This window comes from Sciurus vulgaris (genome assembly GCF_902686455.1).
Source record: "Sciurus vulgaris genome assembly, chromosome: 1".
Classification (NCBI taxonomy): Eukaryota; Metazoa; Chordata; class Mammalia; order Rodentia; family Sciuridae; genus Sciurus; species Sciurus vulgaris.
Window position 1 is genome coordinate 111,014,606 of NC_136461.1, and position 15,835 is coordinate 111,030,440.

Below are 15,835 nucleotides of genomic sequence, written 5' to 3' on the forward strand. Positions count from 1 at the left end.
TGACACGGTGGCACAGGGCTTGGTGAGTCAGAAAAGTGGGGGGCCTGACAGTTGTAGGACTGGTTCATAGGCAAACTTCACATGTTGGAGGAGAGTTCCTTCAGAAATGAGATGTCAGAAGAGGATAGTTGCAGATGAATCTTGGTGAATTGTAAGAGTGAAGAAAGGTTGGGGAGGAACAAACAGTGGAGCTAAGGGATCATGGAGAGTCATAATGGGGGCTGGCATGGATGAAAGACAGCCCTTTAGCCTCCTCATCTGCCTTGTTGTTGCCTGAAGAGATGAATGATTGGTCTGTCTGATGAGCTCGGCAATGTGCAAGGCCTATAGTTGCTGGGAGGTGAACAGCCTCAAGGAGATTTAGGATGTAGCTAGAGTTGGTGATGGAGTTCCTTTTATAGTAAGAAGGCCCCTCTCTTTCCAAATAGCAGCATGGGAAAGGATAATGTGAAAAGCATATTTGGAGCCAGTGTAGATTGTGAGGGATTCTCCCTTTGTGAGGGTGAACATATGGGTAAGGGCGATTAGTTCTGCCTGTTGGTTGGTGGTGTTGTTAGGTAGTGGTCCTGACTCTATAACCTTTTCCAGAGAAACAATGGCATATCCAGTCCATTGGATCCCTTCATAGAGAAAAGAGCTCCCATCAGTGAACCATATGAAAGTAGGGTTGTATAAGGCCCCCTCCTTTACATTATAATGGGGAGGGAGCAAAAAGAGAAAGTGAATGAACAACAGATGTGAGAACCTCCCTAGGAATAAGATCTTCCAGAACTATAGGAAGAAAACTAGGCCCTTGAGATCCCTGAAATCCTTGGAAGTAGAATTAACATCAGCATCCTTCACATTCCTTTTGTCAAAGGAGTTGCTTCCATTCTTTGTACAATGGTTTGTATTTATTAAATAAATGAGGATGAAACCAGAAGCCGAACTCGGGATCTGACAAGATGGCCGGGCTGCCCCGCAGGATCATCAAGGAAACCCAGCGTTTGTTGGCAGAACCAGTTCCTGGCATTAAAGCAGAATCAGATGAGAGCAATGCCCATTTTTTTTTCATGTGGTCATTGATGGCCCCCAGGATTCCCCCTTTGAGGGAGGGACTTTTAAACTTGAACTATTCCTTCCAGAAGAAGACCCAATGGCGGCACTGAAAGTGTTGGGGGCTGTGCCATGTTGACCGCACCAGAATGGCACCTGATCACATCGGCAGTGAGGAGGTTAATTGACATAAGCACACTCAGGTGATTTGTTGTCCACACACACAATGTATGCGCATGTGTTCTCGAGCACTCCTAATTGTGCCTGCTCGGACTTCTAGCGGTTGGCCTAATCTTTGCGTAAAAGGCGTGGCCCTACTCTCCACCTCCTGGAGGTGATATAAGCGTAGGTGGAGCGAGACAGCGCAGCAGCAGCTAGAGGGAAAAACATAGCAGCTAGTAGAAAGAAGAGCGATAGCAGCTAGCAGAAAGAAGCGGCAAGAAGAAAGAAAAGACAGTGGTGCAGCAGGTAGCAGAAAGAAGTGCAGAGAAGCCATTAGCAGAAAGGAATAAGCAGCAGCAGCTAGCAGACACACACAGCAGCTAGTAGGGAAAAGACAGCAGCTAGCAGGAATAGGGCTAGAAGAAAAGACAGCAGAAGCAGCAGCTATAGAAAGAAGCGGCACAGCAGCTAGTAGAAGCAGCAGCTAGTAGAAAGACAGCGGAACAGCAGCTAGCAGAAAGCGGCGGAAGGCAGATCGCAGAGCAGAGAACTGAGACGCATCAAAAACTAAAGGTCACAAAGGACACGACAGTGAAGTGCAAAAATGCGTGTATTTGTGTTGTTTGTTTTTAAAACTAAAACAAGTCAAGTAAAATAAGTCAAGAAAAGTTAAAGTAGTATACAGGAAGCTGGGTAAAGTAACCCCCAGTGGAGCTGGGTCGAAGAGGGCCCAGGTACAGGGAGTTGGGTAAAGTGACCCCTAGCGGACAGGGAGCTGGGTAAAGTAACCCCTGGCAGACTGGCCAGGTATTAAAATAATAAGATTTTTTTGTGTTTGTTGTTTGTCCAGAGTTTATGTCTTTGGTCGCATTGTAAAGAGAATGATAGAGGAGCTCTGGAATGTGTGTATTTTGTTTTGTTTGTGTGTTTGTACTACTGTTAGTGTGGCCTTTGTACAGTGACAGATGGATTCAGAAATATCATGAAGTCAATTTGAAGGGATAATTCAAAAGGAGGCGTGAAAAATATATTACAAGAAGAAGTGCTGGGAGAGATTAAAAAGGAAGTTAGCTGGGGTAACCAAAAACAGGAAAGTTCTAGGGAGGAAGGAAACACTGGGGAAAAATTAGAAAATAAGGAAACCACTGTACGATCATATGTTCAAACTCTAGCAAAAATAAGCCCAGCGTTTATAGAGGAAAAGTTGCTCAATGTGCCACAAGGGGATCTTCATAAACAGGATCTAATAGCAACAGAAAAGAACTGTTAAAGAAAACAAAGTGAGGAATAATTGTGTGGTAATGACTTAGAAAACAATTACTCAGAAATTTTAAGAACAAGGGAAAAATGTAGGAGAAAGCTAAACCTAATACAAAGAACCCCAGAAAGAAATAAGTGGTAGTGAAAACTTAAGAACAAGGGAAAAAGTAGGAGAGAGCTGAGCTATGCAGAGCAGTGTTATCTGGAGGACAATGTCTAGTTGGAGAGCTCAGTGGCAAGAAATAGCTGTTGAAACTGCTTGTAGAAACAGTAGCAAGGTAGAACTATTGATATGCTAATAGAAGGCTAATATGTTTAAATAGATACTCAAAATCAATATGATCCTGGAGCATATGCACATATATACAGCAGCAAAGAGACAATGCCCTAACAAAAGATAAGAAATAACTACAGGAAAATCTGTTACACCTTGTGCCCCAGGTCTTTGCCCAAAGTGCAGAAAGGAAAAACATTGGGTTAATGAGTGCAAATTAGTTACTGATGTTGAGGGCAAGATGTTACCAAATCATTTAAGAAACAGGGCACGGGGCTCTTCAACTTAAGGCCCACAAAATGGAAGCAGTTGTCATAGCCCTTGTAGAGTTTGGGGAGTAACAGATCTTTTTGCTGATAGTGATTGTACCACTTGGGCAATTCCTAAATTGGAATTGGTTGGTCCCATAGCCCTCATAAGCTGATTTAGCCACACAGATGATTTTCATCTTTTTCTCAGTAAAGCAAGCTGCTTATTTTCATCCTGTGTAACGCACTTTCTAATCACTCATGTTGATACCTCACCTTTAAGGAGGGTTTATAAGTAAAGGGAAGTGCACTGACTAGAAGGTTAATGGAGTTAATATTAAAATGTAGAGAGAGTGAAACAATTGTTTTTTCAGCACAGTTTGGCACCAGATTTTGGGGATTTTTAGGTTTTACACTAATAGGTTTGGGCGTGCTTGTGTTAATTCTACCTTACATCTACAAACACCTCAAAGCCAGTCAACAGGCTTATGTCATCATAAAATAGGCCATGGCTGCCCTTGAAGCAGAACAATCTCCCAGTATATGGCTTGGTGTGCTGGATTGGTAGTCAAAGATGGGTAAGATTCATGGGGAGCTCATACCAACCTAAGACAGGCAATGAGGGCTAGAGCCTCATTGTCCAATGACGGGTAAGGATGTTGCTCTGCCGTGGACAACCTAAGATAGACACGATTCCTGCCAGCTTTCCTTTAATTGTATATAAAGAAGGGGGAATTGTTGGGGGCTGTGCCATGTTGACCTTGCCAGAATGGCGCCTGATCACATCGGCAGCGAGGAGGTTAATTGACATAAGCACACTCAGGTGATTTTCTCGTCCATGCACACAATGTATGCGCATGTGTTCTTGAGCACTCCTAATTGTGCCTGCTCGGACTTCTAGCGGTTGGCCTAATCTTTGCGTAAAAGGCGTGGCCCTACTCTCCACCTCCTGGAGGTGATATAAGCATAGGCAGAGTGAGACACCGCAGCAGCAGCTAGAGGGAAAAACACTGCAGCTAGCAGAAAGAAGTGGCAAGAAGAAAGAAAAGACAGTGGTGCAGCAGGTAGCAGAAAAAAGTGCAGAGAAGCCATTAGCAGAAAGGAAGAAGCAGTAGCAGCTAGCAGACACACACAGCAACTAGTAGGGAAAAGACAGCAGCTAGCAGGAATAGGGCAAGAAGAAAGAAAAGACAGCAGAAGCAGCAGCTATAGAAAGAAGCAGCACAACAGCTAGCAGAAAGCGGCGGAAGGCAGATCGCAGAGCAGAGAACTGAGACGCATCACTAAAGCACCTTAGGTAGATGCACCCTTAGTTCACAGGATGCAGGACGCACCAGTAGGAAGCAGCAGACCTTAAGTGAGGCGTAGCAAGTCTCTCTTCCTCTAAGCTCTAAGCAAAGTCTGTCCTTCTCTCAAAGTCTCTCTCTCTCTTAAGCAAAGTCTCCCTTTCTCTCCAATAAGCAAAGTCTCTCTCTCTCCTCTCAAAGCAAGTAAACCTCATTTCCTCTATCCTCTATAAACAAACAAGCAAGAAAGCAGTGCACTAAAGAGAAAGATAGAAGTAGCTCAGTTTCCAGTCCACCACCCATAAGACCCATGCAAATTGTTGCTGCAAGCGGTGATAAATATCCACGGATTTTGTACCACAAAGAGCCAGCGACATAAAGTACGTTTCATGACCAAAATTATCATCCTAATGTAGACAAGTTGGGAAGAATATGTTTAGATATATTGAAAGATAAGTGGTCCCCAGCACTGCAGATCCGCACAGTTCTGCTATTGTTAAGTGCTCCTAATCCAGATGATCCATTAGCAAATGATGTAGCAGAGCAGTGGAAGGCCAGGCAAAGCCCAAGCCACAGAAATAGCTAGAACATGGACTAAGCTATATGCCATGAATAATATTTAAATTGATCCAATCATCAACTGTGCATCGCTTCTCCTGTTCTGCCAAGACTTCTTCCTTTTTTGTTTCCATTTAATGGACACATTCTTAATAGAAACATTACAGAATAAAAGCCCAGACATCTTCAGTCCTTTGGTGATTAAATGCACATTAGCAAATCTATGTCTTGTCCTGATATACTGTTGTAAAGCATGAGCCAAGGCTAAAAATATCATCTGGATTGTTGCGGAACGTTTGAAAGCAGTGGCTCTCTGCTTTTATTCATTTCCCCCATCATGGTTTAAGTATAAAGCACTGTGAATGAAGGTAGTTGTCAGGGTTAGCTGCCAGGGGTATGAGTGTTTTTATTTTGTGGTTTTTTTTTTGTTTTTGTTTTTGATATTTTTTTTTGAGGGGAAGGTAGTTTTATTTTAATTTGATGGACTCCTTTCTCCCCCCTTTATGGTGATCTAATTGCATTGGTTAACAGCAGCTAACCAGTTCTTCAGAATATGCTCTCTAGCCATGTCTAACTTTATTTAGACTCTATAGATGCACAAGTTTGATTGTTTGAATCAAAATGGGAACATTAAAGAAACATCACAGTCCTCACTAATAACATTGTGACTTTGCTGTCAAGTGTAGATTCCCATCTTCCAAAAATAAATAAAGAAAAGAAAAGAAAAAACTTGTGACCATTTTGTATGGCTTGTCTGGAAACTTCTGTAAATCTTATGTTTTAGTAAAATATTTTTTGTTATTCTACTTTGCCTTTGTACAGTTTATTTTACTGTGTTTATTTCATTTTCCCAATGTGACAATCGTATTTAAAAATTAAAACTGATGAAGCATTCTGTTTTGGTCTTCACCATCTGACAAATTGAATGGCAAGAGAGTTTGCCAGTTTCTTTTCACTGATGGAAACTTATGTGAAGATATTACTGAATGGAGTATTTATAAATCAGCCCTGAGCATGCATAAAGCATCAATATCTGACCTTTTTTTTTTACCTCCTAGAAATACAAAATAAATGTGTGTTGTCTGATTAGTTAGGCTATTGTTGGTGTCTTGCCACAATGTTTGAAAAATTACTGTACAGGGACAGTCACAGCAAAGAAAGCATTAGTGACTGACATGAAGGACTTTCACATGTTGTGCCACATTTTTATCTCAAATGTGGATTATGACCTTTTTCTTGGTTCCTATCTTTAAACTTCCTATGTGGCCACTGGTGTGTGTTATTAGGAAACACCAATCTGATAGTCATTTGGGGTTTGCTGATGCATTTGAGTCTTCCTTTTAGACCTAAGAGTGTATCTCAAGCAACCAGCTTGCAGAAGTGTCATCAGAAAGGTTTCTTCCTTTGAGAGCATCAAATCTTAAGTTAATGTGTTGCTTTCACCTCCTAGTATTTGCTATGGGAGCTCCTTTTATTCTTTAATCTGTTATTAGTAAATTTTTCTTTACTGACAGTTTCTCCCTCACAAAACTGTTCTTTTCCACCTCTCCCCACATTTAATTCCTGATTCTTATTTATGTATTTATTTATTTTTCGTGGTGCTGGGGATTGAACTCAGGGCCTTGTGCTTACAAGGCAAGCACTCTACCGACTGAGCTATCTCCCCAGTCCCCTGATTCTTATTTTTAAGTCATAAATGTAGTCATTCATAAATATGTAAATGTTAATCTTCAGGTTGGACGCTTTTGTTTCTTGCAGTTTAAGGTAATGGATATTGTAGCCCATTTTGAATTTTCCTCACTCTTATTCTCATAATTTCTGGAGTTTCTTCAGAATGTGGTGTATTTTATTGTGCTCCTATGTAAGATGAAGAATTATCTATTAAAATTACGTTTTCAACATACAAAAAAAAAAAAATGAAACCATTTCCATGCATTTCTGAAATTGTTGGCTTATTATTTTATGATAACAATCCTGCAGTCATTCTTCTTGTACACATCTTTGTTCATTTGTGCAATTTTCTTTGTAGGGTAGTCCTCAAGGAGCAATTGCTCTATCACAGTGTTTGCATGACTTTTATCATTCCATTTTCCTTTGATTAACTTATTCAACTTTTTTTGTTATTTTGGTGATTACTTTATGGTTTATAGCATACTTTAATTTACGACAATCTGCCTTCAAGTAATATATTTTCCCTTCTAACCTTTATGCATTTTGCTTCGTCACATGGTATAACCTCTACAACCCATTATTATTACTTTTGCTTCATTGTTCAAATTTATTAAAATAGATTTAACTAATACTATATTAACTAATATATTTAACCATGTAGATACTATTATCTGTGTTCTTCATTTCTTTGTGTAGGACCAGATGCCTATTCTTGTCATTCTGCCTGGAAGACTCCCTTCAAGCTTTTTGTAGGTCAGCTGGTAGTGAGTTGTTTCAACTTTTATGTGTCTTTAAATGACTTTATTTCACTGACATTTTAAAAAGATTTTGTTTTTGGCTTAAAACTCTAGATTAACTATTTTTTCTCTCAGTACTTTAAAAATGTTGCCATTTATAAGTCTATGTCTTTACTGTTTTCACAAAAATGGCATGAAGTGAACGTCTTGATTTGTTACATAATTTTTGGAATGTGTATTTAAATGGAAAACTAAAACCATTAAAATGAAAACACTCATTGTGAACATAGTAGCTTCATTTTAATTTCCACTAACAAGGAACTTAAACTGTGTCCGACCTCAAGGTTCAAACCTATCTGGCTGAAATATAATATGCGTGCGTGTGTGTGTGTGTGTGTGTGTGTGTGTGTGTGTGAGAGAGAGAGAGAGAGAGAGAGAGAGAGAGAGAGAGAGAGAGAGAGAGAGAGAGAGAGAGAGAGAGAGAGAGAGAGAAATACTTTCCTTTGCCTGGTCTCAGGCAGGCTAGGTCAGCACTTTACCCCTGAGCTACATCCCAGGTCCTCACCCAAATCCCTTTTAACTTTTGAGACATTATCTTGCTAATTGCCCTAATTGGCCTCAAACTTGCTGTCCTGCCTCTGTCTCCCTAGTAGCTGAGTAGCCGAGTTTACAGCATGCGCTAAGGCGCCTGGCCAAAAGATTTGAAAGTACTCTTAAATACGTATCTTATAAATAAACTTATCAGTTACATCAAGTTCAAGTACTGACCAATAGGCAGGTATAAAGGTTGTTTATTTACGAATAGCCAGGTCAAAGTTTCCCTACTGAAACCCAACTGGAGATCGAAATCTCCGTTCAACCACCTACTACCCAAGCATTGACTGAAGAAGCCCATCTCACCTGCTCGGCGCCCTTAGATCGCAAAATCTCATGGAGTTTCTTCTTTTGCCTTTGATCTACTTCCACCTTGCTTTCGCTAGTTTTGGACAGGGCCCAAGAGGGAGACTGCCTTTCCCCTACTGGTACCGCCAGGCTGTCGGGGTGTCTGCAAAGCTCAGTCTGACCCCGCGCATTATTTCCTGCCAGTGAGAACAAGGGGAGCCGGGAAAGCAGTGGGTACTGGTAGGAACCACAAAATGACCTCGTGCGCCAGGGGTCACCATGCACCTGCGCCTCGTGGGCTCCTGGTAAAGTGAATAAACGCCCCCCAGGGCTTCTCTGCAGATGACAGGGAAGGGGTGAAGTGTTCCTGACCAGCAAAAGCAGCTGCGCAGAGAGGACCTAGCTCTGTCCCTGTCCCTTGAAGACAGATCGGGAGAGGATGATTTTGACGCTCAGAACGAAAGAAAAGTCTCAACGGTAGCCCAAACCCAGATCCCCAGATTAAGGGTGTCAAACGCTCAAGTCTGAGTGAGACGTGAGTTGCGAGTTGAATCCATCACCAGGTCTTTATCAGGAGAGTAGTTTGCCAACATTCAAAAACCAAGAAAGAGAAAGATTGTGTAGATCAAAGTCTCTAATTAAGCAAAGAGGAAACACGATTTTTTTTTCCCCTGACAAATTGAAGTGTGGTGTTTGAGAAAGACTGGCGTGGAGGAGAATTTAGCCTGAGCACAAGGAAATTGCCACCAACCTAAGGTAGGTAAAACCACAGAGACTAGGGGATGTAGCTCAGTGATAGAGCAGTAGAGACCCTGGGTTTGGCTGTAGTACCCAAAACAAACAAAACCAAACACACCCTAGTACCAAAAACAAAACAAAACAAAAAAATAAAATAAAATAAAACAAGAGCAAAAACTAGATGCAGCAGTCTGTAGAGGAAAGAACTGGTATTTAGTTCAGAGGCCTGAGGACTTCATTGAAAGGGTTTTCTTTTTCCTTGAGAGAGAAATACTATCTCTGTTCCTATGCTACTCTGAGTCCTTTATGATGTTGGGGGTCCTGCTCTGGAACCTGAGGTCTTGGTGGTTCACAGTCTGGCAGAACACTAGGTCTTTCCTCTTTTGGAGAAAACAGGGCAAGTAACCTGTGGAGAGGAAATTTAGGATGGTCCCAGGGAGCCAAGGCAAATGGAGCAGGTCAGGACTCTTAATGCAAAGGACATCCACTGTCCAAAAGGTTGTGCTTGATTATTAATAATTTTGAACTTCATCAATGAAAACATATGGAAATTTATTTTCTTACCCATTATATATGCCCATGTAGTATACTTGATTTTGCATCTAGGCATGTAGTATTTATTATCTGTTCCTTTACAGAAAAAGCGTATGAAACTCTACAGGAAACAATACCCAAATCTTCATAACTAGAACACCCAGAAATCTCTCTTACTTATTTACATGTCTAGAACAATTTTCCTGACGATAATTTCATTTTTTGGCTTGAGACATTTAGTATTTGGCTTGTAGTCATTTGCAGTAAAAATACAAACTATGCAAAATAAATAAGGATTAAAATATTTAAGTATTAGAAACGAGTAGAAGATAATTTTGAGATACAAAATTGTACAAAATCTTAGCTGGGAACAAACTTTTGTGGTCTGATATAATTAATTGCTTTCTCTGGGAAAAACAATAGCACTTTAGTTACAAGGGAGGTGCATACTTGGAGAAAGTATTAGTAGTTTATACGTGAAAACCTGATTAATAGCTAGAATAAGGTTTACAAGTCTCCCTCCAATTCCAACTCCAAATCAGGATGACCTGGGGGGTTATAACCAGCCAAATCAACTTTTAAGCATCAGAGATGCTAAATATCTTGGTCTGTTGAGGAATTTTTTTCTTTCTAGATAATTTCATTGTTATACAGATGTTCCAGGGCTTAAAGAATCCCACATTGTTTTACTGCTTATCCAGTGCTCTCAACTTTTAAAAGCAAACCTTAGGGCTAATTTTCATTGCCAAGCAAGGCAGTATTTCAATTTTTTTTTTTTCAGTTCAGTGCTAGGGATGAACCCAGGGGTTGCTCATGCTAGACAAGGACTCTATGGTTGCATTTTATCCCCAGCCCTGTAATTGAGTCTATCAGCAAAGTTTGCACTGAAAGATGGTGCTTCCAAAATTCTGAAAATAGATCTCCTCAATATCTCTTGACAAGGAACACACTCTACTTTCTTCTGCCTACACAAGTATACTGATTCTATGATCAGGATAGGGTCCCAAGGAGTTATCAGAGAAGAGGAAACTCCACTAGGGACAAGTGGAATCCTTGTTGAACTTTATGGAAAAGAATTTAAGTTGTACAGAGTAAAGGTACAGAGATTTATTAAGGAAAGCAAGGAATACACATTCCATGGAGAATATGGGCCATCTTGAGAGTGATATTCCTATTGGGGTTCTCAACTCAAACTTGGTAAGGTGTGGGCATGAAAGGTCTTTGAATATGATATCAGCCTACTCATTCTCAGGATCCTTAGGCTGGTGATCATCTGATCAATATATTACATTGGAAAGTTCTCTAAATTATAGGTTTCTTAAAATATTATACCTCTCTTTGCTTAGTATATTTATTGGTGGGCTAATAGTATACAGGGTAATTTTCATAAGTGGGCGAATTTATGCTCCCTTAAAGATTTACAGATTTTCTGGAGATTTGGGAGTGACAGGCCCAGGAGAGAGACAGGTTTGGGGAGTGACAGTCTGAAAAGGTATGCTGAGCCTCAGATTAAAACTGTATTTCCATGTCCTTCTCTTATGTCTTCTTTCTACATATTTTAAAATTTCTTCTATCCTGCCTGGATTCCACAAGTTTCAAAGACTTGAGTGTAAAAGAAATAACCACAGAAACTCTTCTCCAAAATACAATATTATAATTTTCTTAGCCAATTTTTGGGATAGGCTAACATTCCTGGAACAGAGATAGGAATTTGAGAATAAAGGGAGAGATACTGAATCACAAAGGAAGTGCCCATGAACCACTAAAATGCTGAAAGGGCCCACGAACAGTTATAACCTAGCCTGTGCTCTTGGTTATGTGCCCCTTTGTGCAAAAGTAACATGAGGGCAATGTGCAAGTACAGGGAAAACTGGCTTGAAATTGTGTAGCTCTGTCCTGGCTCCACCTCTAGTCTAGCCTAGGAACTGTCCCTCTAAAATTATTAATGCCTCACAACCAAGGGGTTTATGTCTTTTCCTCTGGAGATAACCTTTATGGTCCCTTGAGTACTTACTTCTTGCTTTACCCCCAAAGGCTACTTTTTCTTGAGATTGCTTCCATTTTCCCTTGAATATATATCTACTTTCCTAAGTACACCTTTGTCTATGCCTTTGACTGATAAATGCTGAAAGTCTTTTCCATCAAATATACCAAGTACCCTGCTGGTCCTGAGACCTCCTTCTTTCTGGGAACTCCTTGAACCCTTCTTCAGAACCATCTCTTCTCCCAAAATAGGGAACAAACAGATGTGAGTAGTGGCAACATGAGGTTACTAATAAATCTATAAAATGGGCTGACCCCTACATGCTTTCACTTTTTTAAAATTATTTTTTAGTTGTAGATGCAGGTCATGAAATGCCAGTAAGAACATGAGTTACCCTAACTGGGGGACGTCTGTGGCCCTTACACAGACAAGATCCCTGAACTCAGGGAGATAAGGATAATTCCCTCTAACTATAAAATCTGTAAGATCAGGTTCCAAATAGAACCAGTCAGTATGGGCCAAAGGTACCTAGAGTTGTCATGGTAGACTTAAAAGTCTGATGTCATCCTTTCATTAACCAAAAGTCAAGAGGTGGACCTGGGCAGGACTCTTTGGAAACTTCTCTGAGATCCCCAATAAACTTGGAGTACAAGAGAAGCACACTGTCTCTCCTCTCTGAGATAACCTATTCTCTTCCTTGAGATTGTACCCTTTCCCCTTTCCTGTTCCTTCTAATGAACTCATGCCTGGCTGGTTGCACAAGACTATAATCCCAGTGACCTGGTAGGCTTAGGCAGGAGGATCAAAACCAACCTAGGGGTGTAGCTCAGGGGAAGAGCACTTGCCTGGCACGCACAAGGCCCTAGGTTTGATACTCAGCATCACAAAAAATAAAGTTAAAAAGAGTAAATAAAAGACATACCACAATTAAAAAAACAAAAAGCCAGCCTTAGGAGACCCTATCTCAAATAAAACATAAAAATAAAAAGGGCTGGGCATGCTGTTCAATGGTTAAGTCCTGGACTTAATCCCTGGTACTAATAAATAAATAATAAAAAAGATAATAAAAAAGAACAAATGCCTGTTACTCTGAAATCTTTCTGACTTAATCATAAGAATCAGGGTTTGAAGGGGAACCTTTGTGCAGCCCCATGTCCTGTAATGCTGTGAGAGCACTAACCACTTCCAATGAGCTTTTTGATAGAATCCTCTCAGAGATTTAAGTGTAATTCTGTGTGTCTATGTTTTATAAATTGATATCTGTCAGTACTTTCCATAAAACAAATAAATACCTCTCATGTAAAAACATGATTTCCTATGAAGGGTGCACAATATGCCACTCTTAATATTCCACTCAAATGATTTCCACCAAGTCTAAATGGTGGTTCCAAGGGTTACAAGTCTTTGAAGGAATCTGAAAAACAAAGTCCTCAGACCTAATGTAGTAACCTTACATACTACACAGGCATGAATTCTGAGCTTTTGTGGTTCAATGGTAATATCTGTAGTTTCATGTGGAGTACCAAGTTTTGATTTCTGGACAACGTATGTGATTGTCACTCACTCTGTCATGGTTCATTTAAGTAGCTGCAGAGTACCCATGGGAGTCTTTGTTGTACATGCAAGACTAGAATAGTAATCTTTTTACCTACTTCTGCTGGGTTATTTATTATTTAGGTAAGTCAGGTCTCTATAGAAATATAGCCACCAGCAGCAAATTTTGTGGACCTGATTGTGATTTTAGAATAAATGATACTCAAGAATTTGTCTAAGTAGTAACTTGTTGACCTTAGAAACCATGTTCTGATCCTGGAGGGATTAGTGTTTGGCCTGAGGTGTACAACCACTGCTCCAGGTTGTGTATTGGTAAAAAGTAAGTTCTAGTGTGCTTCTGTAGTGTGGAACCTTAGGAAAAATACCCTTATCACATTTGCCAATATCTCTGACTGATTTAGACAAAATGTCATTTGGTCACTCATTAGGCCTGATTGTGAACTTGTCATCTGGTAACTTCTTACAATGCAGTGGGGATGAAAAAACGGAAATTTCAGGAAAGATAGTATCTCTGGAGTAGACCAGATACACAAGGTTTTAGAGATCCTGGCCTTGGGGGTCCAGAAAAGAGTGAAGTTTATGGATAATTATCTATATAGAACTGATACAAAGTTATGAGGGAGGGTCCTTTGGTCTTCCAAGAGAGTGAAGGTTAGAGCCTGGGTGAATGTGGGTAGGGGACTAAGGCTCTTGACTGATCAGTACCCTCAGCAGCAGTGCCATCTGGCTCCAGAAAGACAGCATATCCAAGAAAGGGCAGGAGGCCAAGCAAAGTGTTGGTGGTTATGACTCCCATTCTAGACAGTAGTGTGCAGATATAAAGCTGAAGAGAAGGGTGGACAAAGGCAATGAAAATCTGCCTAAATCTATATACCATGTACTGTCGATTTTTTTTTTTTTTAACTGAGGACTGAATTCAGGGGCCTTTTACCTCTGAGACAGGTCCCCAGGCTTTTTTTTTTTTTTTTAATTTAAAAAACATTTTTTTAACAAATTTTTAATTTTGAGATAGGGTCTCCCTAAATTGCTTAGGACCTCACTAATTTGCCAAAGCTGGTCTTGAACTTGTGATCCTCCTGCCTCAGCCCGCCCATTCATTGGGATTACAGGCATTTATTACCACACACCACTGTTGGGGGTTTCCACATCCCTCCCCTCATGGATTAGGGGAAGAGTTTGTCGGAGGAGGATGGTGGTGCTGATCAACCAATTACTAAGAAACTTATCTAATCAATAAACACAAGAGTCAATACTCTTTTCCAATGAAAGAGGGTGTGATGGATCAGGCCATACCAGTTCTGGCTTCCAACAAAATGGAGGACCCCACCTTCACCTTTATTTATAGTCTCATAGGTAAAGCCCTGACCGGGAGGGGTTTCTTCTGTGAGGAACAGGATGGGTGGAGCTAGGGAAGCCATTTGTTTAGAAAATTAGCATATCCTCAGGGGTGAGCCATTCTGTACAGGGTCACTTACTCCTCTGCTGTCTGAAACAGTCTCCCGTGACTGCCAGTTCCTGGGAGTCAGACCTCTGTATCCCATGGCTCAGTCAAGCCTGATTCTGCTAAATATGAATGACTCCCCACACACCACTGTAGAAATATTTTATTATTTTAACTCGCTAGGCATGGTGACACATACCTATAATCCCAGTGTCTCTGGAGGCCAAGGCAGCAGGATTACGAATTTGAGGCCAGTCTTGGCAATTTAGCAAAAACCCTGTCTCAAAAATTAAAATGGGCTGGGATGTAGCTCAATGATAGAGTGCCCTTGGGTTCAATCCAAATACCTTTTTAAAAAAAAGAAGACATACTTTCAGGTAGCACTAATTATGAAAGACTTTATTTCTTTGACTTTGGCTCTCGCTACCTTCAAAGTAAGCAGTTAAGAGCTTCTTTCTCCTTGGATGGCTGTGCTGGGAGCCAGCCACAGGAACTCATGAGTTCCTGAAGGATGGGTGGAGTCGGTGCCTGGAGCAACTTGAAGCAAGTGCTGCTTAGATTTATTTTAGCTTTTCTTTTATAGTATTAAATAAAGCAGGATTAAACAAGATACAAGTTATAGAGAAATTACCACAAGACCTGTCATTAACCACTTTCCAGCAGGTGTTTAACACTTAGTGGGTACATTAAGGTCAACTTTCTATATTTGCTTAAAATTACTCACATAAGCATATTACAGTGAAAGATATTTTCCTCTTTTCATCCTACTGGCCTTTGTTTACCCTTTGGTGTCAGACCTATTGTCAGCATAATGACTCTTTTGTTTTAAGCTAATTTTACTGAACTGCCAAGCAAAACGTGAATGAATCTTTAGCTCATATTATTATGTTTTTGATTTAGTCTTAAAGGTCTACTCTATTACCTAAACAAGCCCAGTTAAGATTAAGTTAGGCAAGCACAAGGCCCTGGGTTCAATCCCCAGCACCCCAAAAAAAAAAAAAAAAAAAAATTAAGTTAGGTTATTTACTGCCAAACAATCAGTGTGAGTACTTAATTTTACCCTATTATTCTTTATGTCATTGATTTATCCTCTACCTATTATAATACATATTGAGACCTAAGCAGCATAAACTACTCATAACCAATTAACATGCAATGAGGGCATTTGATCTTAAGGTATTTTTCTAGCTGTTTGAGTATGCTTGTTTCTTTGTTCTTTAGTCCTACATTTCCAGGGTGGCCCTTACATCCAAACCTTTGAAGGAAGGACAATTATTGGACATTTGTCCATTTACCATTAACATTAATTATTCATTTACCATTTCCACTGTACACTCTTGTATAGGGAAGAGGTGGATCTGTGGGAGATGGCTCCTCATACTTATTTGCTTGTTTCCCTCTAGGTGGATACCACAAATGTTCCCCAATCTTGTAAGCTAAGTAGGATGGTCCTAGTACAGTGGGGACAATA

At 40.3% G+C, this 15,835-nt stretch overlaps 1 pseudogene across 1 annotated transcript; it reads left to right on the plus strand.

The window, feature by feature from the left end:
- The first annotated feature begins 915 nt into the window (after nucleotides 1-915).
- Nucleotides 916-6,364, plus strand: LOC306642276 (ubiquitin-conjugating enzyme E2 N-like; annotated as a pseudogene). The gene is made up of 2 exons: nucleotides 916-1,150; nucleotides 4,646-6,364. The product of its transcript is annotated as a ubiquitin-conjugating enzyme E2 N-like (transcript).
- The last annotated feature ends 9,471 nt before the right edge of the window (nucleotides 6,365-15,835 follow it).